We start from the raw sequence: 27,885 nt of genomic DNA, 5'->3' as shown, positions 1-27,885 counted from the left end.
GTAATATGGCTTGGCAGAACCACAGAATAGCATCAAAATACTAGAAAGCAATATGAACTCATCTTCTGTCTTCTTTTGGTGACTCTTTGTCCTTGTATGTCTATAGACCATCTCTCCAGATAGGTTGGAAGCTCACTGAAGGTAGAAAACACCTCATATGCTCATATGTTTCTTTTCTATGTGTGTTCAATCCTATACCTTATAGATTAGTTGACAAATTTTCCATATAAGACTTAGTAAATAGTACCATAGGAATGTTTAAACTATATGTGATGACATTAAAAAAAATTTTTTTTCCTAAGGACTTTATTTGACACAGAGAGAGAGAGAGATAGAGAGAGAGTAAGCACACAAGCAGGGGGAGCAGCAGAGGGAGAGGTAGAAGCAGGCTCTCCTATGAGCAGGAAACCTGATGTGGGGCTTGATCCCAGGACCCTGGGATCATGACCTGAGCCAAAGGCAGATGCTTAACCCACTGAGCCACCCAGGTGCCCTGGTGATGACAATTTTAATAATGGTTGAATTGATTTTGATATACACCACTATTTTATTTTTCTTTGGGTTCAAAGACTCTCATATGCTTCTTTACATTAGTAATAATTATCAATATTATTTATTTAGCTCTTACTCTGTGCTAGGAACTGTTGTATATGCTTCATATATATTAGTTATTTAATCTCCAAGATAACCCAAGAGGCTGGTACTAACATTACACCCAGTTGGGAGATGAAGAAACTGAGGCCAAGAGAGATTAAGTGACCTGCTACAAATTGCACTACTTGGAAGTGGAGAAGTCAGGGTTCCAACCCACTGCCTGACAGACTATTTATTCTTTGTTCCCGTTTTTAAAAATTCTTTCAATTTGCATTTTTACTCCATGTTTAAGAACCAAGAGAAAATAAAAGGGAGGTCAGTCATGATTGCTGCCCAGAAGCTGCCAATGGTTTCTGGCTGGAGAAGCCTATTCTCTAGGCCATGCTGGGAGGACTCCTGCCCTCCTAGAGCTCCTCTGTTCTCACCGGTTCTTCTGCAGAACTGACCTCACACACTCCACTCTAAAATTTCTCCAAGGTGTCTCTCTAACCTCGAATCATTCCCACCCCTCTGAATCAAGCATGCGAGTTAGAATGCCCAGACTTGGAGCAGAAGGCAGGACAGTCAAGGAGGGAGAATCAGGATGAGAAGAAACACACTGAATGTTCTCATAATTTATATTTCTTAATATGAGCGAGTTATGTTGGATGTGAATGGAGAGTCCTCAAGGTCACCATTTAAATAAAAATGTTTTAAAATACTTCCCAGAAGCCCACAAAGCAAATATGAGACCGACTCAGACCTCCACCTCCTTCTCTTTGTCCATGACCCTTAGGTCTTTTGGTGGCAAATTTCCCAGACTAATTCAGTGCCAACTTAGTCTTCTGGTTCTCTCAAATGGCCTCCAAAGTTTCCTTCCTTTTTACATAATTCTAAAGAAGAAACTCCCCTCTGGGTGGCCAACAGTGACCTCGATATCCTTAACACCAGAACTCTGCTGTCCTCCCGTCTATTGGTCTATTATTGTGAAACCAATTTGTTTTCTTGGCATTTGTGCTCTAAGGGTTCTAGGAATCCAAGGGAGGAAGTCACCATGGCCTTTTCCCTGCTTTTACTGGCTTCTGTGGATTCTGTGAACCTTCCTTGTCCTACTTCATCTCTTTTGAGGGAGTGTTTACACTATGATCTTTCTGGCTCCCCAATTCCATCCTTTTCCTCTCTCTGGCATATCACAGGACAGTCCAAAACATTTTCATGATCTGAATCTTCTTCTTGTTCTGAAACTCAAACAAGAAGTCTAGAACAATACATTATGGGGCTGTCTTTGAAAAAAGAAGGCAAAGGAAGAATGATAACTTTACCTCAGAAGAACCTCCATCCTGAATGCGAGAAGCCTGCTTACGGCGCATATTTGGATAGTGGAGGAATTTGTATCGAGGCAAAACAAACAAAGGACTTGTGGAATTTTGTTAAATATCTTCACAGTACTATAGTCATATATCTTAAGCATTAACAGTCTGCTGTGGAAAATGAATCTTAAAAATGTGTTCACTTGCGTAGTTGGAAGACTGATCTTGAGAATAACAAACCATCTACTTCATCATGTCATCTACCAGGGATTTTAAAGAGAACAAACACAAATGCAAAAGTGAAAATGAATAACAGAAGCTAAGTGGCCACGACGTCTTTGAAAAACACGAGCAAGAAGCTGTAACAGATGCCAAATAACTCGTCAGCAAAAGTAGTACCCAGATTTATTATGGGTGCACCATTCAGATAAGGAAGGAACAAGAATGAAAATGTCTCATTGGCAGACGTTGATCTCAATGAACGCGACAAAAATCTTGGAGCTCAGGTTTAATGCCATAACAGAAAACAAGTGTCCCAGGCCAAGAAAAACAGTGGCTTGGTTTAGAATCACTCTGGCAAGAAATCCTTCTGGAGCATTGACTTTTACAAGGCCCATTGCAAGAGCCATCCCGCCCGCTTCACCTAACCTCATTTTTGTTCGTAATGCTAAACCAAGAATGGGGTGCTCCAGACGTGACTGCGACAGCCAGTAAAGCCTGGCCTTATGTTATGATAACCTAGGGAGAGAGTAGAAAATACCAATGCCTGGGGGGCACCTGGGTGGCCCAGTCAGTTAAGCGTCCCACCTGGTTTGGGCTCAGGTAATGATCTCAGGGTTGTGAGATGGAACCCTGCATGGCTCGATGCTCCCTGCTCAGCACAGTCTGCTTGAGATCTTCTCTCCTCCCTCTGCCTCTCCCATTGTGCTCTCTCTCTCTCTCTCGTTCTCGCTCTCTCAATAAATCTTAAAAACAAAACAAAACAAAACAAAAAACACCCCAAAAAACACAATGCCTGGGTCCCACACCAGGCCACTTTAATCAGTATCCTAGGGTATGGGGCCCAGGCAAGTGGTGATTTTTTTTAAAGACAGGTAATTCTAACAGGTTGCCAAAGTTACAACCCAGTGGCAAGGAAGAAAGAAAATATGCACCTGGCAAACCCATGGATTTACATCCCATATTATTGCTTGTGCCTGTGGAAATTCATGAATACTTTTTCTCTTAGTCTTCTGCTAACTAAGTAACTGCCTTCTCAATGTTCTTGAATTCCTCATGATGCCTTCCTCCATTGCTTTAATGGGAGAGCATTTTCTGGAATTTCTGACATGCACAGAAGAACAACCAACTTGGTGGCATGAATGGCTATTTGAATTATCTTAAAAGGTTTCTTCTCAGAAAGGAGAGACCACCAAGACTGAGCTTTTGGTGCCTGTTGCCTGTTCTAAAGTTGATCTCGCTTGGGTTCCAGTCCTCTTATCCAGGCCTCTGCCAGAATTGGGAGAAGTCATGAGATCAATACATATCTGGTCTATAAATTGACGTGGCCTGAGGGCAATATGGAGTAGTGGTTAGGGGGACCACTCTGGAGCTGGGCATCCCAAACTATGATTCTTTTTTTTTTTTTCAAGATTTTATTCATTTGACAGAGATCATGAGTAGACAGAGAGGCAGGCAGGCAGAGAGAGAGAGAGAGAGAGAGAGAGAGAAGGAAGCCGGCCCCCCAATAAGCAGAGAGCCCGATGCGGGGCTCGATCCCAGGACCCTGGGATCATGACCTGAGTGGAAGGCAGAGGCTTTAACCCACTGAGCCACACAGGTGTCCCCCAAACTATGATTCTTGGTGCCACTTTTCTGGCTCTGTGATTTGGGCAAGTTACTGGATATGTGTGAAACTCAGTTTCCACATCTATAAAAATAGGATAATACTCCATCCAAGTTTCTGTATTAAGAAAAACCTTGCATCTATTAAATTCTTGATCTATAGTAGGTCTTTATTTAGCGGGCAGTGTTGCACAGCAGTCAAGAGTGAAGGTTCTAGAGCCAGACTGCCCTAATTTGAAACTCAACACTGTCGTTAGCTGTGGGACTTTAGGAAAGTTACTTAATCTCTCTGTGCTCCGGTTCCCTTAAGTGCCCAGAAGGGATAATAATGGGACTTACACAGGATTGATATAACCACAGGGGCCAAGGACAGGCAGCCCAAGATGGGGCAAAGATTATTATTATTATTTTTTAAAGATTTTGTTTATTGGACAGATGGAGATCACAAGTAGGCAGAGAGGAAGGGAAACAGGCTCCCCGCTGAGCAGAGAGCCCGACATGGGGCTCCATCCCAGGACCCTGGCACCACGACCTGTGCCGAAGGCAGAGGCCTTAACCCACTGAGCCACCCAGGCGCCCCAGTGTAAAGATTATTTTGAATCAAAAGCAGTAAAAACGCAACAACTTCAGGAGAAGCTCTTTACCTCCCCCTCAACTGCCTGCCTGTACCAGGAAGAGAGTTATTAACAGAGATTCCTCTTTACCTAAGAAAATTATCTGCATAAGAGGGCAACCTTGTTTTCAAAATGTCATCTCTCACGTTCCTTCTAATGGTCTTCCTCTTTTTTGTGTCCTCAGACTCCTACCCCTCTCCTTAGCTCATAGAAGCCTTGTGTTATCTGGCTGTCTTGGAATTTTATGTCTGTGGGGGTTCTCTGTATGTCCCCAACTAAATGTGATTTCCTCCTGTTAATCTGTCTCATGTCCGTTTGATTCTTAGACTGGCTAGAAGGACTTTGAAGGGCAGAGAAAATTCTTTCTCCCCAATATAAAGATTAAATGACCTAACATTAGGGTGGCCTTCCATCTCAGTTTGCTCAGGACAATTCCAGTTTATGCTTTTTGTCCTTGTATCCTGGCTGGTTTGGAATTTTCCTGCCCCCTTTCATCTGAAAAGTGTCAAAAGTGGGGGTGCCTGGATGGCTCAGTTGTTAAGCATATGGCTTTGGCTTAAGACATGACCCCAAGGTCCTGGGATTGAGCCCAGCATAGGGCTCCCTGATCAGCAGGAAGCCTGCTTCTCCCTCTCTCACTTCCCCTGCTTGTGTTCCCTCTCTTGCTGAGTCTCCCTCTGTCAAATACATAAATAAAATAAAATAAAGTGTCAAAAGTGTCCCAGATTGAATAATTAAGTATGTGGCCACTATAGTTCTGTAAATAACGCTTAGAAAAATACGGCCTATGGAGTAGATGCTAAATGTGTCTTAGATGCTAACTTTAAACCCTTTAGTAGTTTTATCCAACAGAAATATAATACAGGAGTAATTTTTAACTTTCTAGTTAACCACATTTTTTAAAAAGTAAAACAAAGGGCATCCGGCTGGCTCAGTTGATGGAGTGTGTGACTTGATCTCGGAGTTGTGAGTTTAAGCCCCACTTTGGATATGCAGATTGCTTAAAAATAAAATCTTAAAAAAAGTAAAAAGAAATGAGTGAAGTTAGTGTTAATATATTTATCCTAATACATCCAAACTATTAACACTTCAATATGTAATTAATATAAAAATTATTAGTGAGATACTTCTGTTCTCCATCTTATGTCTTTGAAATATGGTATATATTTTGCATGTACGGCACATCTCAGTTTGGACTAATGACATTTCAAGTGCTCAGTGTTTCTAGTCTACTTTATTACCATGGCCTTATTAAGTTATTAAGGTGCTATATTAAAGTTGTTTTATTAATTTCTCCCATGTCGCAATTTCCTATTTGGAAACATCCCAAAGAAAATACAAAAAGTGGTTTTTTAATGAATATTTTTTTTTCTGTAGATCATCTCCTCCAACCTTCTGATTGTGTTTTTGTTCCACTCTCTGGACTGGAGCCAATATCGTCACATTCCTGTAAATCACGCTGCCTCTAACGAGACCCAGAAGGGCAATCAGATCCTGACCAAAAGGCAAGTAAAGCAAAGGGTTACTTTTTGGCTCTGGTGTGATACCTACCTCTATTTCCTCTGTTAGGGACATTTTCTTACTATTGCAACTAGTCTGAGCCCTGGCTCCCCAGACTTAAGAATTTCCTAATGTGGGGAGAGACAAAAAAGATAAAGGATGGAGCAGCAAGAAAGAGGGACGTGATTTTTTTTAATTTCAAAAATGAAAATTTGGCTCTAGCAATCAATTCCTTTCAATGGGTCCTCCTAAATCCTGGATGGCAGGATTTTTACAATCTCGTAGGTATGAGAAGATTGACCTGCTAGAACAATTAGAGAAAGATGCTTTGCCATAAAATGGAAAGACAATACTGTTGGCGATGGCTCCTCAGATTAAGAGAATGGGCTTAGGATGTTAAAGCTGAAAAAAATTCTCAGAAGCCATGTAGTTCAATGCTGTTTTTTACTGATTGGGAAAATGGGACCAGGAGAGGTTCAAACAGTTGGTGAAGTTCAAATGGCAAGTTAATATAAGAGGGAGCAGGAAACATGGTCGCTTTGTTCTTATTTCAGTTACCTTGGTTTGACGCTAGTTCACCTATTAAAATACAACATGCTGTTCCTTCCAAGAATGGTTTTAACAACTCTCTTTGCAGTTTAGATGATCATTTTATTCTTGCTGCCTTCTCTCAAATCTTTTTACGTGGGCCTTGTCTCTGTTAAAGGGTGTTTTCAATATATCCTGAATGAGTTAGCATTTCTAAAAGGCCTGGGGAAAAAGCAAACCAAACCAATGAGAAGACTGTGTTCAGTCCTGCAGCTGACCATCAAGTCCTCTGGCAGGTGGCACAACTTCATGTGAAGGAGATGTTTGAGTTTCAGGGAAGGAGGGATCTGGAAAAGAATCTTGGCATATCAGCCCAACTGTAAGAGTCCTTCCCTCCACAGCAGCCCCACACCCAGAGTTGGACTTGCTGATGTCTAAAGGTGGGATTATAAATTAAGGAGAATAAGCACACAAGTCCACCACCAAGAGCCACAGAGCTGACACAGGCAGGTAAGTTCCGAGGTAAGTGGCCGGGACAGGGCACGGTGGCGGTGTAATAGCAAAAAAAAAAAAAAAAAAAGAGAGAGAGAGAGAGAGAGAGAAAGAATTATTGTTTAATGTTGCTTGATACTAAATTCCTCCAACTAGTCAGGCGTTCCTATAAATACGTACATGTTCACTTTCAAAGGTGGCATGGTGAACCCTGTACCTGCTTGGAGACTGAGCTGCAGAACAGAAAACACACAAGTGGCCGAATTCGTTCCCCCTCAGTGTCACACCATTAATATGAACTATAGTGAAAACCTGTGTGGTAGAAATGGCCAGCATCAAACAAACCAGAAGTTTGGCCGCTCACATTTCTTTTTAGAGTGTCATTTTATTCCAGAGGCATAAAGGACAGGGCAATCTGTCTGCTTTGCTCAAAATGGGCTATTCATCACTTTTCAAAAGAATCTCTAATGTATGATTTAGGAAAGACCATGCTACGGTTCCTTCACAGTTCACAGTTACAGAGCTTTTGCTCCCTGTTTGAGAATTTACTGGTAAAGCTAAGACGGTTTGTTCTCTTGGGCAGGGGGGAGACAAAGAAATTCTAAGGAGGAGACCATCAAGATGCAGCCAAGACCTTAGACACTCAACTGTTAGGGTGAATTTCACTTCCGTTGGAACTGATTTCTTTCTTTTCTTTCTTTCTTTCTTTCTTTCTTTCTTTCTTTCTTTCTTTCTTTCTTTCTCTCTCTCTTTCTTTCTTTCTTTTTTCTTTCTCTCTTCCACCCCCCCCCTTTTTTTTAAGTTCAACTGACTTAACTGTGGATCCCACCAAAAAAGACTCATGTCATTTATTGTAAAAGGCTTCCTGCCCTGGGTAAGGATGCAGAGCTAACCCCGAGAAGGGAGGGGCTTTGGTAAATAAGGACTTTCTAAGCCTGAGCTGGTTTGCCTGACTAGAACGAATCGAAAAGCCGTCCCACATTAAAAGATTGGAAAGGTTGGAAATTTTGAAATCCTTGGAATCACAGGAGGAGTCCATTAAGATTCAAACGCCGGGGCGCCTGGGTGGCTCAGTGGTTAAAGCCTCTGCCTTCGGCTCAGGTCATGATCCCAGCATTCTGGGATCGAGTCCCGCATTGGGCTCTCTGCTCAGCAGGGAGCCTGCCTCCTCCTCCTTTCTCTGTCTGCCTGCCTCTCTGCCTGCTTGTGATCTGTCAAATTAAAAAAAAAAAAATCTTAAAAAAAAAGATTCAAATGCCGGTTTTAGTGGGCTGAAAAGAGGGAGACGCCGCGGGGAGCCTGGGGGGTGGGTGGGTAAGGCCTTCCCTCCCCGCATCCCAGACGCGACTTCAGGGGGCGTCCCCCATCCGTGCCTCTCGGTCCGGCGGTAAAGTTCTCCCAGCTCCTGAGCCGGGCCACGCTTCACGCGGGCACTTTCTCTGCCACCTGATGAGTGCTAGTGGTCCCTCCACGCGACCGTTCAGTCCGTCCGGAGAAGGAGCGGAATCTGCTTTACTTTCTGTTCAGTAATTCCGGAAAGCATAACCGATTTGGCTGTGGTGAAGAAGACGCTCGGATCAGTGACTTTTTATAAAACACCCCGACCACCACAAACGACTTTGGAAGTTGCCCAGAAAGGAACAGTCTTCGGGATCGCACCGGTCCTAAGCCCTGGGGTTCGAGCACGGGCGCTGCCCACTGACTTCAGGTGTGAGGATGCTGGAGCACAGCCGCGGGGAAAGGTCCCCGAGCCCCGGAAACTAGAAGTCAGCCAGGAACGCCCGGGGCGTGCGGGCGCAGGGGCGGCGGCGGCCGCCAGCACCTCCCGCAGGTCCCGGCCGGGCCGCGGGGCCGGGTCGCGGGGCCGGGTCACCTGACTCGCGGAATTTGGGGCCGCGCGGGGTGGAAGGGGAGGGGAGAGGCGAGCACCTCCCTTCTCGATCCCGCGGGATCCAGGTCGGCGGGGGCCGGCGCCGGGCGGCCACGTGGTGGTGCTGCCGTGCCCCCGCCCCGCCGGCCCAGCCCCGGAGCCGCGGCGCCCACTGACCCCCACAGCGGGGGGAGGAGGAGGGACCGAGGCGCAGGAAGCCGAGCAGGAAGCGAGCCCGGCGGCTGCGTTTTCCTGGGGAAGCGGCGGGCGGAGTGGCGCAGCCGGCGGGTCCCCGGAGCCTCCGCCTCGATGGGGTGAGTGCGCGGCGCCGAGAGTCGGGGAGGCTCCCCGGAGCGGGGTCCCGGATCGCCGCCCCGCCTTTGTGTCTGGGGCGCGGGCGAGGGCCGGCGCGCCGGGCGCTGGAGCGGCTTAGCGGGCTGGCAGCGAGGGTCCCGCCACCGCTCCCTTGTCTGCCGCCGGCCGCCGACAGTCTGCGTAGGGCGGGGAGGATGTGGGGACCCGAGTCAGAGGGAAGACCGGGCCAAGTTGGGAGCGGGCTTTTCTCCTGCCCGACCCCCGCCACTCGCGGGCCGGCGGCGGCAGGGCGCGGGGCAGGGGCGGCGGAGGGAGCGCGGGCGGGAATGAATGGCCAGCCCCGCCGGGCGTCCTGGGGGGCGCGGAGTCAGCACCGGGTCCTACCTGCCTGGCCCGCCCCGCGCCGCCCCCCTCCCGGCGCCGCGCTTTTGGGCTTGAGCCACCTCAGCGCAGAACTTGGAGGATCTGGAGAGGGAGGCGCGAGCGGGAGACTCCGGGTGGCTCCGGCGACCGAGGGTCTGCTATTGTTCCTTTTCTGACTCTGGGGAGCTCTTCGGCGGGCCCGGGGGTGCGGTCCTGCTAGTGCCCCTCGCTCGTTGTGTCCTTTTCCCCGCCGCATTTTCGAGGAGGGGGGGCGGGATGCTGGAGTTCGGGCCGACTCGGAGCAGCTGGGACTTCGGGAGAGGGGAGCCCGCCCGCCCGCCATCTACCCCAGCCTCTGCCCAGGTGGGTGGGTATCCTCTCCAACCCACCTTCCCTTAGCTGCGGCTCAGGCAGGTTGTGGCCGTGCTTTAGTTTCTGCAGTTTTTAGGGTTCGCCTGCTGTTCCCTGGTACACGCTCTCCTTTGCGTTTGGACCTCACACCCCCCTTTTGTGGAGGGGGCTCAAAGCCCAGGGAGGCAGCCGACTGACGGGACAGATGGAGACCAGTGAGAAAGGGAGGAGTTACAAGTGGCCTTCCAGGGGCTGGAGCCTGGGCTATAGGTCTAGGCTGGCGCTGCTCCAAGGAACCGGGGTCCGCGCAACTCTACAAATTTCCAGCAGTTAGGGCGTATCTGGGGGTTCAAGGCCGCCCACCACGACCAGCGGGTTCTCGCGGCCGCAGGCGCACAGGTGATTTGCTTGGGTCTCCGTTTTCCTTCTGGGAGAGGAGAATACCAAGCTGGCTGGGATAGGGAACCGTTGCCAGTTTTCTGGGGAACGTGATTTCCGAACTGTAAGGGCCTGACGGGGAGGAGCTGGTTTGTCCATCGGTCGGGCTCAGCAGAAGCTCATCTTAGAGAGGAGAGCCTCACCTTGTGGTTTGAACTAAGTTGGAGAAGAGCTGGTGTATCACAGGGAGGCTGGATTTTGATTGCTCTGGCCTCCACCTGTTCACAGGTGTGGCTGGGAGTTTTATTGCTGATGGATGTAATCTGATCTCTGTTCTTAATGATTCCTAATCGGTGTCTTTTTTTCCCCCTTGGGCTTTTGTAAGAGCATAGACTTTAAAGTGAGGAAGTTTATCCAGTTCTTATGATTTTTAACCAGTGCTTGTGCAACACGAATTGGAGAGGTAGTCCTGTGCTGGGGGATCCCGGGTTTTTTCATCTCCATTCATTGAAATGCTTCACTAATTTTTTTTTTTTTTTCGGTTTTATACCTCTATTTGACAATCAGCGATTAGTTCTCATCCACCTTAACTGTCTGTAGATTTTTGGAAGTGGTGACAGGTGCACAGGTAACCAACGTGTGCAGCTTGTTTGGTGAATCTCCATCCTCGTATCGTTTTTCCGGACAACCACAGATGGGTGCAGTATGGGATATTCCTTATTCCTTTGGCCCAGGCAGCTTTGTTGAGCCTGGGGTCCAGGCACACATCTGGAGTTCCCACCTCCTTCATGGCAGATTTCCTTTCATTCCTCTTGAAGCCGACTCCATGGATGCACTTGTGAATGTCAATGCTGTATTCTCTGGCAGAGATGATGGCAGAATGGCCCTTCTTGCCATTCTTGTTTGAGGGAGCTATTCTACCAGGCCCTGGTTGGAAAGGCTTCATTAATTTATTGTAGCATTTACATGCCTTAGACTTGTTTTATGGCTTTTTTTGGGGGGGGGTTGTAACCCTATTGTGAAAAATCTTATTACTATTTGTGAAATTGAATAGAGTGAGTGGATGCTGGGCCATGGAGACTCTGTGGGGTCATCATAGTGCCCCTGACATTGAGGCGTTGTCTCCAAAAGCCTCTTCAAGGCAGGTATGCCTTGCATCACCCCCGTCTTACAGGTAGAGAAACTGAGGTTGAGGAAATGTGGTTTGCAGTTAATGGAATAAGATGGAGGAAATTTGTCTCTTCCTTTTTCCTTTCAGAATAAAAATAAATATGAAATATTTCACACATGCATAATAGACACTACTTGTGTTTAAGAGTTGCTAATTTAAAAATAGTTGCTAATAGCTCCATATTTGCTTCATATCTCCCTTAATAAAAGTAAACTGCAACTGAAATGTTTTTTTCCATCCCTCCTCCTCTTCCTCCATTCCCAGGTGACCTCTAAAGTAAAGTTAGTGCACAGTTTCCAAACGTGTTTTGGTACTTTGGTATATTCTCTATTCATAAACAATATCTGTGAGCTTGTGTATTTCATATTCTAAGTAAAAGGCATAATTCTCTCTATATATACTGCTTGCATTTTTAAATTTGTCACTGTTTTGAGGCACATGTAGCTCTTAATTTGTTTTAGGGGCTACAGAGAATTCCAGTGTATGAGTAAATCCTAGTATATGGATTCCTTTGCCAAGAGAAAATTAGATTTCCAGTTTTTCACTGTTACACTTTTTCTGCTAAGGACAGTCGAGGCAGCCGATCTGTTTTCTGTTTTTTAAAAATTTTATTTATTTATTTTTATTTTTTAGGGTAACAGTGCTATTACAAACATCAGAGACCTGTTTGTTCTATACCTATTCCATTCATTGCTGGCAGGTGGGGTCTAGGTAATGCAGTGTTTATTGTTTCATTCCTCAACTAAAATGTAGGGTGTACATAGGGTCTCTCTTACTTACCTGTTGAATGAAAAAAGTGAATCTGATCCTTTTTTTTTTTTTTTTTTAGCTCTAAGAGTGTTAGTCGGATTATTTTATTTTGTTTTCACAATTTATATTTTCTTGAGTAAGAAAAGTGCCTCTTAATGGTAAAGGTGAAGCATGAGGTGGACTGTGGTGCTTGGGATACTTGTTCCCAAGTGTTTTCTCAGGCGTCTCCAGCAGCATAACCCCGGATCACCCACTCAACCCTCTCTTCCTCATTTTGTCAAGCTTGGTGACATTAGTTAGAGCAGAGACATGCCTTTGTAAAAGCTTACTCGGAGAGTTTATGAAATGTGTTGACATTTTGCCCCAAATTGTAACCCCTTAATTTGGAAGCAGTTTAAGGCTTTTAAACACTCTGGCTTCCTCATTATTTCTTCAAGTTGCCAGGCACATTCTTGCCTCAGCCCTTGGATTTGCTGTCCTACTGTCTGGACCACTCTGCCCCTAGATCATCTCTGTGGCTGTGTCCCTCAGTCCCCCTGGGCTTTACTCAAGTGTCTGTCCCATCAGCTACCCCTTCCAGCACACCTCGCCCCTCTTCTGTTCCCCCCTGCCCCATGGCACTTAACACCTTCTAGCTCGCTGTATATTTTGATCTGTATTAGTCTCCTTAGTAGAATAGAAACTCAGCGAAGACAGGAACTCTGTCTCTCTTGTTCACTGCCATAGTCCTCGTGCCTAGGGCCATGTTGACAAACAGGAGGTACTCAGATGTATGAATGAATATAATGTTCTTTGTGTGTTTTTCTACTTAGAATTTCTCTTTCAGTACATTTTGGGAAATCCTCCATGGTGCGGGTGGCCCTACAGTTGTAAGGGAGTCCCCCTAAGAGGTCGTATTTACAGGTGCCATCAGGACAAGAGACAGAACATCTTATAAAGAAAGCACTTTATTTAAATGTGATTTATCCTACAAAGTACTTGTCCATTTTTGCTGCCAACATTTGCCGCCACCTGAATTCAGAAGATACCATAAGTAACACGACACTTGGAAGCACACCCATCTTTCCTCTTCTCGATAACTTCGCTTTCCAGCATTTTAAATGTGGAAGACTGTCTGCATTCCACACGGCATCTGCCCAGACAGCCCCACAGTGGTCTCAAGTAATGCCAGCCACACGGAATTTCTAGGACTAGAGAGCATACTTCTCTGAACTGTTTGTAGGGGTATACTCATCTTTGCTGACTGTACATTCATAGTGAGGTCTTTTTGGGGGGGCGGGGTGGGGTGGGAAGATGATCTTAATCTGAAGATCAGAAGCAACCAGTATATAGTAGGGTCCCCAGGAATATTTAAAAAATTGTCACGTCGTAAAATCCTTAACTACTGTTACTAAAAACATTCACTGTTCTAGTGTCATGTGTTATTTTGCTAGAAGCCAACTGAGTTTTCTGTACCTTGCATGATGAATATAGGAGTTGACAAAACAAAGCTAAATATATCAAAGGCCTCTTGGGTGTATTTTAAGTGGGTGGATAGGGAAAAGGAGTCTAGGTTTCCTTTCCCTATGAAATATATGGGTATATGATACTGATGGTATCCTTTAAAAAAAAATCACCAGTGTATAAAAGTACAACCATTGTATCCTTTGTAATAAAATTATATTGAAAGAAATCAGTTTATTTTGGACCCAGAGAGGGTTAAACTTTAAGCTGAGAACTGTAACCTTACAATTATTTATTGTCAAGATGCTACATGATTTATCTTGTTCTTGGTTTATCACTACCCATGAACTGAAAAGTACAGGTGGTTTAATGAAAGAGAAGGATTGTTAATCAGCCATCAATTTCTCAACTCCAGCCATCTGCAGTGAACAGAAAGCTAGTCTTTGACATCAGACTCATTGATGGGTATCAGTACATTTAGTATTTTATTTTATTTTTTAACATTAATATGAGAGCATGCCTGTGTGAGTGCAGGGGTTGGGGCAGGGAGGAGCAGAGGGAGAGCGAAACCCAAGCAGATTCCACGCCAAAGGCAGGGCCCAGGTGGGGCTGGATCTCCAGCCCTTGAGATCAGGATCTGAGCAGAAGCCAAGTCCACCCTTTAGTCAGTATTTTAATAAGTAACTTTACAGACTTAACTATATGTTTCAAAACAAATTCTTCTCTTTGAAGGAGGGAAGTCTGCTTCATTCTTCAGCTTTGTGTTCCATGTGTCCAGTAGAGTATTTGTCACATAGGAAGTGATTAATGTTTATTGAATTACACACACACACACACACACACACACACACACACACGGGTCATAAAGCTTCCCCTGGAGGTCTTTAGATATTTAGCTGTCCTAGTCTAGAATTTAAAGATCCAGTGGCAGAGGAGAGGCACAGAGGTAGTTAGCAAGATGCAGGTTGAAGTTCAGAAGATGTAGGTCTCCTCTTTCCAAGGTAAAGACATTTCACCTCTCTAAGGCTTAGTTATCTCCCCTTCAGATGAGTCTGCATGTTATGTTTTGACTGCTTCTCCAGCAGGGTATGGGTGGCAGGTCACCTGGTCTAACTGGACCTGCTATCTGGTTCAGTTTCTTCTGTAGGAAATGGTGTTCACTGGGTATACAGTGACATGCTATATAAATGCCATGACCGTTGGTCACCCCTGGGCAAGGGGAAGCCTTTGGAGTTGCTCATGATTTGTTCATCTCCTTCTAATGATCAGAATCTGATTGTGAGAAAAGCTTCTTGTGGTCTAAGAAGGTCACTTGTACAGTGGGTGAAAACACATTTTTTCTTTTTTTTTCCTTAAATTGACACTTAGTGAACACAGAAGTTTATTACCAAGTAACTTAACATAAGCAATTCATCTTCTATTGTATCCATTTCCCTCACAATCATTTATTTACTTTTTTATACTGCAACTCAACTTTTCTTATCCCTGTTAGGTATTGTGATTGGCAAGGAACAAAGTCAGGCTTCTCTTTGCTTTTTTCTTTTATGGTTTCTAGATGAATTCAGTTTAATCCAGAATGTTTTATTTTTTTCTTTTTAAAATGCTAAGTGACAAAAAAAAAAAAAAAAAAAAAATGAGCCACAGCAACAATCTACTAGACTCTGCTCACTACATCTGTCCAGTTCTTTTTGCTGGCTGCAGCGATAGAAATTCGGCCAGAAAAAGAAACTCTGGCAGAGCTCACTGGTGAGGAGTACAAGGCTGAGCGGCTTCCTTTCGCTCTGGGCAGCACAGAGTAAAGTGTTTTCCTCCAAAAGGAGTCCATTTTGCAAACCAGGGAGGGCCATTTAGCAGTGATTTCTAATGTTTTTGAATCAAAGGTGGACACTTTGACAAAAGTTTTTGGACCGTTTTTCCTAGGGAGAAATTTGCTCATACACAGTGATGCTATACATTCATAGTCTTTTGTCAGTTTCAAGAGCACAGAACTCCCTGTGTTAAAAGCCCATTTATGAACCTCTTTGGACTCTCCAGATTAAAAGCCCAAGATCTATTGAAAAAACTTAGAAAATCTTATCAAATGTATGCTGTTTACCCTTAATAGCCATGTCTTAAGCATGAGCAGTACAATTACTAGGAGTCTGTTTTCTGTCACGTGTCACCATATGGGGATGATCACTATATCTGATAACCTGTCCTACATGAGTGAAAAGTATTATACCCTCAGTTGGAAAACCAGTCACTGCTTACCCTCTGACATACCACTGACCAGTTTTAGGAACTGTTTCTACTGGATGCAACAGAATGGCGTTCAGAAGTCCTGTGGGGATGGGTAGTCTGACTATTTCACAGAGATCTGATGAATTCTAAGGATGGGTCTTGAGTTTCTCACCCCAAGGACAACCTGTTTCTTGGTCTAGGGTTGGGCCTCCACTGTCTTCTGCTTTCCTGTGGCAATAGTTTCTTTCCTGGCTGTTGTAGTGGGGAATGAAGACGTCCCGGGGCTCTGCCTAACAATTCTCCTAAGCTCCCAGGATAAATCTGGGGTCTGTCTGGTGGAGGAAATCTTCCCAGAATGCTCTGTTCTCTCATCTTGGCCTCCTAGCTTGATGGGGCTGCCTTCAAGAAACCCGAGGGAGACAGGGCCATGTTTCCTAGTTGGGAAGCTGACCCTCAGCTGGAAGCCTGCTCTTTCAAAGAAAATTCTTCCGTGGGAGGTAGCAGACGCTGGAAGGAGGTCCTGCCATTGTTAGCCATGCACAGGGAGCTCCTTCAGTCACTCTCCACCTGAGGTGATATCCTCAGTCTCTTCAGTCAGAAATTGGGCCCAAAGGGATATGGACCTGCCTGTAACTGGGCAAGTGATGCAATTAAACCAGTCTGTTCAATTGAATTGAGCACATTCTCTGCTCTGCACTGTGCTCCTAGGTTGCCCACTTCTGGGGGTCCAGGCTGGTCTTACTCATTGTCCCATTTCCTGTGCGCAATCCCTGTTGATGGAAACAGTGTTGGAAGATCCGTGGGTGAAGGGTGATAATCTGCCGTCCTGGAGCTTCCCGTCTGAACCAGGCTAACACATTCGCATTGCACTATAGTAGAAGGCAGAGTGTTAGTGATGGGGGAACTCATTTCATAGCTGGACTGAGGCCTAGGGAAGAGAAATGACCCCTTAGAAAGTTACACAGTAAGAGGCAGAGCCAGATAAATCTTCATTCTGGCTGCTTATGGCACAGAGCTTCTAAACGTCCTTTTCTATCTTTCTCTGATGCAGACCGTGACCTTGGGAGTCCTCTCTGTAGCTAGTTCTGGTTTTCTGGTTGATCTCTGTGAAGAAGACTGGTATAGATTTGGATAAGCTGGGTTGGAGACCAGTGGGGAATCCCAGATCCGGCAGATGGCATTGAGCAGGGATATGAAAGTCAGAACGGACCAGAACCCAGTCCCTTAGCATACTGCTGAGCGAGAACCCTATGCACAAATGTTTGTCAGGCTTTGTCAGTGAGTTAGTGTCTGTGCTGAGTCTCTTAATTGGACAAGACTGCTCATGTAATTTGACTGTCTCCTTCTATGGAAGTTGACACGTTGGTGATGGATCGTTTTTTCAAAAATGAAAGAGCACAAACTGGCCATGGATGACCATGACCTGTAGTCATTCCACGGCTTGGAGTGGTCTCTTCCCAGCCACCCAGAGGATGCGGGAACGTGTGAGGCAAAGGCTCATGGACAGTGGAGTGCTCCCCCCCAACCTGCCCCCAGCAAAAAGGCAGCCAAAATTAAAAAACAGGCCCTGAGGTCCTGCATGAGCCACCTTGGGTGGTGGCGAGTAGCTTACCATTCTCTCCAGTCGAATTTCCTTTCAGGCCCACCCAGTCCACATTCATCATGGGAGCAAGTTGCTTCCAGGACTCTCAGAACATTCTTGGATCTTTGTTTCTGTAGACTTAGATTTGGGGCAGGGCAAGGAGCTATATCCTCTCTCTCCCCTGATTAAAAAAAAGTTTCACATTTCTTTCCTAGGAGCTTTTTTTAAATTGGAAAAACTATTTAAAATATAGGCAGAGAAACTATAACCAATCTCCATATACCATTTGGGATTTCCTAGGACATCTTTTAAAGGAAAAACTCATTTCTGCTGCTAACATCCTAGAGACATCCATTCAGCAATCTTGACCACATCCTCCCTAATTAGATTCTTTCTGTGCTGTGCTACTTTACACCATGTTTGGTGTGCCGTTTGTTTACTTTTTCTATCCCTTTCCTCCAGAGCCTCCGGAAGCCAGAAAGAGAGATCTCCTCAAAATGACTCCTATCCCCGCCTGTCTCCCGGCCCATCTGTTGATGGCTCTGTTACTGTTTGTGTCTTGTTTGGCGACAAGCTTGCTTTTTTCCTCTTCTTTAAACAACCCCTGATTATTTTAAGTGCATACCCCTTGGAACAAAGCGCATTTGATTCCCATTACATGGCAAGTGGGTGTTTATATCCAAGGTGGCAGAGGGAGACAGAGCTGACTGCTCTGCCCATCCTGGCGATATCAGCATCGGGCTGGGGCGGCAGCCTGCTGCTGGCCACGCCTGCTCCTGGCTTTGGCTTTCAGAAGAAATAGCACCTGTACTCCCTGCCTCCTTCCTAGCTGGCTGGCTGATGGGTGGTAGGATTCTGCTTTTATTATGATATTGGTGCTTTTAATTTTGAAGAATTGCCATATTTCATTTCTGTGTAGCTTGGCAAGAGCAGTTATACAGGATATTAGAATAATTTCTTAAGGAGCAGAAATGACCTAATCCTAGAGAAGCATCTAAGTATCTAGAAATTCTGCTTTTCCAGATTGTTGCCAAAACAGGGAAACCTCCACCCAGAGCTGTAGCTGACCAGCTCAGCTGAGTATAAAAATAGCCATTTTGCTGGTCTGTAATCATTTTTACATTTTGTCTGTTACTGACTTGGTGTCTTTAGGAAAGCTGTATGGAAAAGGACTTTTTTGACTGGTGAGTTCCTTAAGTGTACTTGTCACGTGTAGGCTCTGCAAATGAAAAAGACAAAGGAATAAAAATGCTACCCTCCCCTGGAATGAGGCAGGGGTATGTGTGTGAGGGCCAACAGCCAGAAGAATGCCTTTTTCAAGGCAATCCATTCAGACTTCTTAGAAGGAGCTTTGCGAGTGCCAGCAGCAGATCGGAGAACTGTTCCATCTTTAAAGACAACTAAATTTTTAAGTAGTGAAAAGGTTGTCTCTTGGCTCAACTTTTTTTTTTTTTTTTTTAATTGTTATTTTTACTAGTGTTGCATTTAATAGGCAGCCCAGTGTCTTGGGCTCAGAAGCGGAGTTTTGGGCTCAGAAGCGGAGTTGAAATCCAGCCTCCGTTTATAAATTGTGCCGTTTTAGCCAAATAAACTTTCTAGGCTTCAGTTTCCTAATCTGGTAACCGGCAATAATGACAATAGCATCGAATTCTGAAGGGGTAGAAGCATTAAATGAGAAAAGACTCATTCATAATGAAATAGCAAAAAAAAAAAAAAAAAAAAAAAATTTGCGAAGTGAAAAAATTTTGCAAAGTCATCATTTAAGTAAAAGAGAGTTCTTGTGGCTGTTACTCTGCCTCCTAGTGTTAGCACGTTCCTTATCCGCCTGCCTTTAAAGAAGTGCTGAGAGACTAACCAGTAGGATTATAAGGGACCTTGTAACCCACAGCAGGGAGGACGGGTTGCCCTGTCACAAAGACACACCTGCCTGGCATTTTCTGTTTCATTTACAGTGTGTCCCTGTATCCTCACCCCTTCATGTAGCCCTTCTATTATTACATCACCAGGTAATGTGGACAAGATGAAGGTATTTTTCCTTTTGTAGTGACTGGTCTTATTCCCAATTACATTAACAAGTTCCTCAGTCTCGGGGCACCTGGGCGGCTCAGTTGGTTAAGCAAATGCCTTTGGCTCAGGCCATGATCCCTCAGGGTCCTGGGATTGAACCCCCTGTCAGGCTCCCTGCTCTGCAGGGGGTCTGCTTCTCGCTCTCCATCTGTTGCTCCCACTGCTTGTGCTCTCTTTCTTTCTCATCTGTCAAATAAAATCTTCAAAAACAACAACAACAACAAAACCCAAATTCCTCAGTCTCTCCAGACAACTTGTCTGGTGTCTGTCCTAATCCAGGCACAGAGCAGTAAAGCTGTGGTTCCAATGAAGACAGTGGCCCTCAGAAAGAAATGATGAGCGAGTTAAATCCCCCGGGAAATGCTCTGCAAAAGCGTCCAGCTGTTGCTAGAGAAAAATCTAGACCTCTTTTCTGGACCGTTGGAGCCGAGTACTCGTTGAGTTTGCCAGAAGTCCATCAGTTTCGAGTGACATGACACCGTTGGTTCACCCTTCCTTCTCCATGTGGCAGAATGAATCCTTTTAAGTCAGAACTTGGAGTATTTACTAGATCTGAGTTGGAGATTTTATGAAATTAAAAGCACGTTGAGCATGATGACATGGTAACATACATTCTCTGCTTCATTTTCCGCCTGCCTTGTTTGTAGGACACCAAGGTGCTGTCTTAGTGCTAAGTGCTTGCTGTCATCACAGCCTTGGAAGGAAGACCTCAGTCCTCACGGCCTGATAGCAATAGGAGCAAGCCACAGGGACAAGCCACACAGGCCATCTTCAGCTTTCTCATGGCAAAAGAAACAAATGAAATGAATTGTAATGAAATACGTGATTTTACCCAGTGTATCCAGAATATTCTCAATATGTATTTGGTGTCAAACTTCTTAATGATAGAGTCGACATTCTCTTTTCAGAGTAAGTCTTGGAAGTCCGTTGTGTTTCCCACTTAGCAAGTACCCCAGTTTGCACTAGGCTCATTTCAGTGGCTCAGTAACCACATGGGTTGGATGGCACTGATCGAAACAACATGTCCTTGTGTGCTTCCTCTGACCCTAGTACCACCTGATCCCGGGGATGCCCTCAGAAAACACACTGAAGCTTCCCTGAGTCTTTACCCAGTTACCTGGGAGTTTGTCCTTAGCTTCTAGCATTTCTTTAGAGAAACAGAATAGCTTTATCAAAAACTGATTACACGTGGACATTTGTGTTTTGGGTTGACAAATCTCTATCTCTCTGCTTTTGTGCAAGGGCATTGATCTGCATAGACCTTTCTTTCTTTTTTCCCCCCCCTCTCTTGTAGGTGGGTTTGGGTATGAGCCACATTTCTCCATCCCTATGTCCTTGGCCTATAGTTGCTTTTCAGGGCCTATGAGCAAGTAAGACAGTATAGGTTTCTTATTTTTCTCCTTAAATTGCAAGTTCTTGCACAGCCATGACATTTTCCTTCTGTAAACCTTCCTAGCATCATGTACAAGGTACGTGGCTCTGTGGACGTGTGGGGCATGGGGGGACATGTTCAATCCTTGTTCCTTTTCATGGAAGCATTCCCATCTTCCATGTTAATGCAGTTTGTTTCTTATCCCTAAACACAGAAAGTAGTTGGAAAATGAAAGATAAAAGGTCCAGGGTATTGCATTCAGCCTTCACTAGGCAGGTGGTGCTAGCCCCCCGCCCTCCCTGCCGCCCCCCCCGCCCCCGCCCCCCGTCCCATATGGCACAGGCGTGGAGCGGGCTGGGACTGCTGATGAAAAAAGATTGCAAGGGCTTTTCCATGTGCCCTCGCCGGGTGTCGAAGTGGGGCAGATCCAGGCGGGCACAGCCCCTGGGGGAGGGCGCCTCCATCCAGCCACTGTGTTTGGCTTTGCTCGCAGGTGTCGTGTTTAGACTACATTAGGGTGAGTGACAGCGTGTTTGCCTGCCAGATCTTCAGTATTCAAGGATTAACTGCCTGGGGGATTATCTTTGGACCTCAAGGCCTCCTGGTCCATCTGAGCCCCAGCCCTGCACCCCTTACCCCAGGGCAGCTTCCCCATTGTCTGCTCCCCTCCCCTCGTTCCCCCTGTCCTGAAGGTTTTCTTACTCATCCTTAGCCTCAGCTCGGTGAGCAGCTTCCTTGTCTCCCTCCTGGGTCCACCCTCAGTTCTGTGGAGCCAGGTCCCCTGGGGAGCAGAGGGGATAAGGTCCACCTCGTCGGCAGCATGCGGTCCCTTTTGGACCCAGCTGGTACAGTGGCTTTTTATTTCATGAGGGTTTGAAAATAGTTTTAATGCTATGCATTAGCAGGTCAGGGTGATCCTTTCCATTGTAGGCTGGTTCCTGTAGGAGGGTCAAAGGGCAGCATGCTGTCAGAATGGAAATAGCCCGGAAGATCCACACTGGGCCCCTGCAGAGGTCTTCTGGGGGTGACTGCTACGGCAGAGGTGACGGGTGGAGGGAGTGCATCAGGTAGGGGTGGGCGGGGCCTGCTGCCTGAGGCATAATAGCAGGGAGCAGCTGATGGCCAAATGAATGATAAAAATGCTCTTATTTACCGAGGGGCTCGAGGGGGGACACGTGGTAGGTCATCTGTTGTGTTCAGCCCTTCTGTAGGTCCCTGAAGTGAATTTAGCTCCTGATCAGAAATGAGCTGATCAGATAGAGGTACAGGTCACCAGAGGCTGTTGAAGTTCTAGGCTCCCTTTGCCTGGGGCATCTGGGATGCCAGCCTGAGCAAGATCCAGGAGGTGAGAAGGATTTGTCTCTACTCTTAGATGGCAAGTGACGGACACCCAGCTTGGGCTAGAAGGGGAGTGTCTTGGCTCATGGGCCCCCAGATCCTGTGCTTAAAGGGGATGGCCACTGCCAGACCTCAGGGATCACTGGAATCAGGGAGCCTCCTTGGTTCTTTTTCTCCCTTCCCTTCCTCCTTCCTCTTCTTCCCTCTTCTTTCCCTCCCCTTTCCCCTTCATCTTCCCTCCTCCTGAAAATCCCAGGGGGGGGGGTCCTCCCATTAGCTTTGCTGAAGACCCATTCCCATCACTTGGGGGACAGCTATGGCCAGAATATAGCCTGGCCAGAGGGACAGTGTTTCTGCAGAAGTGGGGGTGTGGTTCTCAGAAGAAGGTTGGGCATTGAGGGTTTTAGGCCCACTGCAGCACGCAAGGTGACCCCATTCTGTCAAAGGGAATAAAGAGCCTTGCCTTTGAGCGAGCAGACACCCCCTCTCTGTTGGACGAGAGATGAGGAACATGCTTTTTGGTGCAAAAGGTTTTTTTTTTGTTTGTTTGTTTGTTTTTAATGAAAGCACAGGGATGGGACCTGTGGGCAGAAAGAGCTGCTGAAGCATGGAGTTTTGAATGCATGATGTTGAAGCAGTGTTCAGACATGACAGTTGGGGCAGCAGAAATAATTCTGTGCTCTCCATCTACCCTCCACTCCTGCTCCGAGGCCCCTAGAGTTCACAGAATCTATATTCTGAGAAGTATTTGAGGCACTGGATATAATGGGTATAGAAATTCGGCTTGCTCAACAGAGCCATTGTGATCACTGTAATGACATTTTCAGCATTCCAGAATGTGGAGAGTCTGAGTCCTCCCCATTTTGAAACCAATGAAACAGGCGGTAAGTCAATGTTTGACAAGTCTTTCTAGAGTATAAACACAAATTAAATATAACCATGGATGGAAGCTACCCTCTCAATTCCTCTAAGGATTTTTCACTCTTTAAGTTTCCAGATGGCCCTCCTTCTCACTTTTTGTATTTGACATTTAAAAGACCGCATGAGTGTATTTCATAAAATTTACCAGTTTCAGTCCACAGTTTAATCATTTTTGGAATCGTATAGTTGTACAGTCATTACCACAATCCCGTTTGAAACCACTTCCCTTCCCCCAGTGAGTTCCCTCATGCCCATCGGCAACCTCTGTTCCCACTTCCAGATGATCCCTAATCTACTTGGTCTCTATAAAGTTGCCTTTTTTAGACCCCGTCCTACAAATGGAATCTCACAACATGTGATCTTTTATGTGTGACCTTCCCTTAGCACAGGGTTTTAAGTTTCATCCATGTTTCAGGGTGTGCTGATGTTTCATTCCTTTTCTCAGCACTGGCTAGCATTCCATCCTGTTGGAAGGCCACATTTTATTTACCTAGCTGGTGGCTCTTTGAGTAGTTCCCACCTCTTCCCAAGCACGAATACCACTGCTGTCACCGTCGGTGTACAACTTTGTGCGGACATATGTTTTCATTTCTCTTGGCGAGATCAAGGAGGAGTAGAATTGCTGGGTTGTGTGATAACTTTTATATTTAACTTCGTAAGAAACTGCCAAACTGCTTGCCACAGTGACTTTTGGCTTTCCACGTTTTCTATTTTTACCAGTACCGTTTGAGGATTGGACCTGTATTCTTAAACTTGATCGGTTCTTTTGGGTTTCCAGATGGGTGAAACCCCAGGCACGGACTGGAAGGAAGAAGCTAAGGTGCATAACGTGTGCCTTACCGCTCGGGGTTGATGATTAGCTAGTGCAGTGCAGCCTTTTCTCTGGAAAGATGAACACAGTCATATGTTTAGATGGTGCTGTTGACGTCAACACCAAAGATTTAGGAACATGGAAAAGAAAGGGCATTTGAGAGATCTAAAAATAATCTCAACATGAGGGATGATCCCATGGAGTCTTTTTGCCCTAGCATGATTTTTGTATTCCAGAAGTAGTTAGTGTTGATTCAGCCTGTGCTTTTTAAATTGGGTGGATTTAGGGCTTGAGGTAACTTTGGGGCTTTTCCTTGGGCGGGCTTCCCGGAGCACGTGAGTAGCAGGTTTGACCAACTGGACAGTCATGCTGCCAGGGTCCTGGCCGACTTTGCCTCGGTGCCACTGGCCGGACTCATTCACGCACCTAGATTGGTTTTGGTTGACGGCAGGTGTGATTTTTAAAGAATGATGTATTTGTGTCTCTGGAGAAATGTCATCCTCTGGATATAGGCAAGTGACTATGTTAGGGGAGATTAATGCTCTCAAGAGAGTTTTGCTACATGACTATTACGATACAGTATCCGAATGACATTTACAATTTTAAAAGAATGTGGTCATTCATTTTCTTGGGAAAAAGTGAGATATTAGTGCATTTTAGAAAGGATTCACTGCCAAAATGAAACTATTGCTTATGTCTTTTTCCCTCTAAACTTTTTCCTTTCTTATCATCTGGGCACTCTTTTAACAAGCCTGCACCTTAGTTCATAAAAAAGATGACATCTATAAAATCACCTGGTCCATATTTAATGCCAGGTAGAATTTGCGTGTTTTATGCATTCCTTTATTTATTGGTAAGTATCTGGTTTGCTGAATAAATAAGCCTCCTAAGATATAATCCTTTTTTTTTTTTTGAAGATTTTTATTTATTTATATGACAGACAGAGATCACTAGTAGGCAGAGAGGCAGACAGAAAGAGAGAGGGGGAAGCAGGCTCCCCACTGAGTAGAGAGCCCAACGCGGGGCTCAATCCCAGGACCCTGGGATCACAACCTGAGCCAAAGGCAGAGGCTTTAACCCACTGAGCCACCCAGGCGCCACATCCTAAGTTGTAATCCTAAAGCAGCTTTCTTTAATATCCCACTCTGAATTTTATTCTTTAAAGGTAGTATGTCCCTTGTCTCTGTATGAAATCTAGGACTTCAATTTTAAAAAATTCTGCAATTTCAACTGCAAAGTACCCCCCCTTTTTTTTTAAATTGACTTAACCTAATATTGGTTTTGGGTGTGTGGTGTAATGATTCGGTATTTGTATACATTGCAGAATGGTCCCCACCATAAGAAGATCTTTCTCCTCACTTTCTCCTGGCATCTTGCTGTCAGGCCTTGTGTAACTCCCAGGGTTAGGGTGGTGAACTGGGGGTGAGAGGGATCGCATGGTGGCATGGTGGGGGGAGATCCTCCCCAGTCTCCACACACTCTGACCCTTTCTGTTACCAGTTTTTGAGCGAAATCCTTTGAAAATCTGCATCTGGTCCTGGCCGCTTACTTTGGAAGGAAATCTCTTCTGTATCTTCATGTTTCCAGTTTAGCGCTTAGTGTCCATTCATTCATTGACTGTTGACTTGTTCAGCCTTCGTGAACTTGAGGGTTGACTGGAGAGTCTTGCCGAAGTTGGAGTTGAAGGGTTGCACCGATTTAGGATGGACTTTTTCCTTATTGAGCGGCTCTTTGAGTGGAAGTGGTAGAATCTCAGGCCAAGTAACAGAACGGGGGTGGGGGGGTAGGGGGGAGGGGCGGGCATGTTGGTTTGGGAGGAACCTTGGCCTGCCCCTTAGGCTCTCCTATGAAGCTGATAAAAATCTCTATCCTGAGAACTTGCCCCAGGAAGTTCTGTCTGATGGTCCTTGTTCTCAGTTGACTGTCACATTCCATTATTCAAAATGGGGGGTTCTCTGGGCTAAGCTCTGTGGTTGGGGGGCTGCTGTGTGAGGAGTGTAGCCCAGGAGAGGAGGGCAGGCAGGATGGTTTAAAAAGGGGCAGCCTGGTAAGACTTCATTGACCAAATGTTGTTTTTTCTCTTCTTTTCTTTTTTCAACTTAGTATCTTTCTGTGTAGTGGTGAAATCTAATCCCGTTGCCTTCACTCAGATCCCAGTGCTGCTAATCCAGTGCATCTGGGACCAAAGAGGGCTTTGCCGAGGTCAAAGGAGTGAAGTCTAATGGCTATTCAGGTGCCTAACCCATATCTTTGTTCTACATATTCATTCATGAATCATTTATTGATTGTACGCTGATGGCCGGTGACAGAGTATAAGCAAAATGAAAATCCTACCCTAAAACCCCTCCATCCCAAAGTAAGTAAGCAGCCTGAGATGCACATTTTCAAATTTGTGGAAAGCTGATAATGGGAGTCTTGAACCCCTCATTCACATCTAGGTTGTAAAAGGGTCAGAGCGTGTGGAGATTGGGAGAAGATCTTTCTTTGGAAGGACCATACCATGATTCCCACTACATCTACTAAACGACCCCCTGTCGCCCCCAGAGAAGCTTATAGGACTGCTTAAAGAGATTGGACCGGTGTCTGACCTTCGCAAATCTGAGATGGACATGTCTATTGTGGGAAAGCTTAGACAAGATGCCCTCTCCTCGTCAGCTTGCCCAAAACCTGAGATTCCTTTAAGGCCATGTTATGAAGACGTCTCTGATTTTTTTCCTAGCCCTTGAAGATTTCCACTCTTTGAATTCCTGCAGTATTTGACACTGAATTACGAGATGTCATACCCTTGGTGGGCTTTGAATCCTCCTCAGTGTCTGTTGAGCACTCTCATAACCTAAATGTGTGTTTAAAATTCCGTCTTACTGGGATAAGCGTGTATCTGCTGTGGAAGAAGTCAGGTGAGGGGGAACAGTACTTACTGGCTTCTGGTTCCCATTTGATGTTCTCTATTCCGAAGCTGTGGATAGTTGTAGGCACAGGCAGAGACTTCAAGCAGCTTCTGACCCTGGGAACCATTTGGCTGGCATGAGGTGCTGTGTGTGTTGTCAAGGTCAACTTATGGGGAAAGTTGACCGGGAGAGACCTTTTATAGAATGTGTTTGTTTTGCCAGACTGAGAGGATGGAGTGTTTATACAGCTTTTGGTTGAAATTCCTTCTTTGTTGTAGAGAGATTATTGTCTGAGGAAACAAGCACTTGAGGGGGAAGAGGTAGGTGCCGGCCAGCTGAGAAGTATTTTAATTTTAGTTCCTTACATTTGTTCAAGGTTTTATTCAGTGCTTTGGAGGGTGAATCTGAATTTTCTCAAAAAACCAAACCAAACCCTGAAGCCAATCTTGGAGGCTTAGCGTGGGGTAGTGTTACCGTGTTGCTGTAGAAGCTTCTCCACATTCCGCGATGGAAGGAGTCCGCAGGCAGAGGACCTTGTTCTTTATTCTGCTCCTCTGGCTGCCCCAGTTGTTTCCCAGGAACTGACCGTAAACCACTGCCCTTGCGCCTGGTGTGTCCTTGTGATGCGAGAAAACATACCCCTGCGTGCAGCTGCCATTTGCCTTTGTGTGTTAATAGTACTCCCAGTGGCCATGGGGAGCCAGCTTGGTGCTCTCCTAGAATTTCCAGTGTGGAGGGCTCCTGTCCCCCCACCTCCGTTCCCGTCTGCTGCACACCCCAGGACTGTGACAGATTCAAACACATCTGAGGCTTGACGATAATGATCTCTCCTACCTCCTTGTACCACGTCTCTAGTGAAAGTGTCAGTTATAGGTCTACTATCCCTGGGTCTAGAACAGTGTCTCCCCAGTCGAGTTGAACATCCGAATCACCTGAGGAGATTAAAAAAAAAAAAAATGACAGGTTTCCAAGCCCTACTTCTGATTATGGAATCAGAATACCTGGCTCTTCCAAGAGGACTCTCCCGGGCTGACAGAATTAGCAGCATCGCCTTATGAAATAATCCGTGGGTCCTAGGTGGGGGTGCGTGGGGGTGGGCATAACTTGAAGATAGAGGAGTTTCTTTCTGACCGCTTCATTTGGGTAGGTTATGGTAGGGAAATAGCTAAATAAAGAAAATCTAGGAGCAACCACATTTTAGCGT

At 45.7% G+C, this 27,885-nt stretch overlaps 1 protein-coding gene and 1 pseudogene across 3 annotated transcripts in view; one reads left to right on the top strand and one right to left on the bottom strand.

Moving 5' to 3' along the window:
• The first annotated feature begins 8,964 nt into the window (after window positions 1-8,964).
• The window catches only part of LOC111141167 (retinoic acid induced 14), a 147,980-nt gene continuing 129,059 nt past the window's right edge, over window positions 8,965-27,885 (top strand). For all 3 annotated transcript variants that reach the window (XM_022493535.1, XM_022493532.1, XM_022493536.1), the window contains exon 1: window positions 8,965-9,025. The gene's annotated coding sequence lies outside the window, so the exon portion shown is untranslated. The remainder of the gene's footprint in view (window positions 9,026-27,885) is intronic.
• On the bottom strand, window positions 10,689-11,064 carry LOC111140783 (annotated as a pseudogene).

The sequence above is a fragment of the Enhydra lutris genome, unplaced genomic scaffold (genome assembly GCF_002288905.1).
Source record: "Enhydra lutris kenyoni isolate GAN:26980312 unplaced genomic scaffold, ASM228890v2 scaffoldscaffold5, whole genome shotgun sequence".
Taxonomy (NCBI): Eukaryota; Metazoa; Chordata; class Mammalia; order Carnivora; family Mustelidae; genus Enhydra; species Enhydra lutris.
Note: the sequence above shows the minus strand (reverse complement) of the source record. Positions and strands in the feature narration are given on the sequence as shown.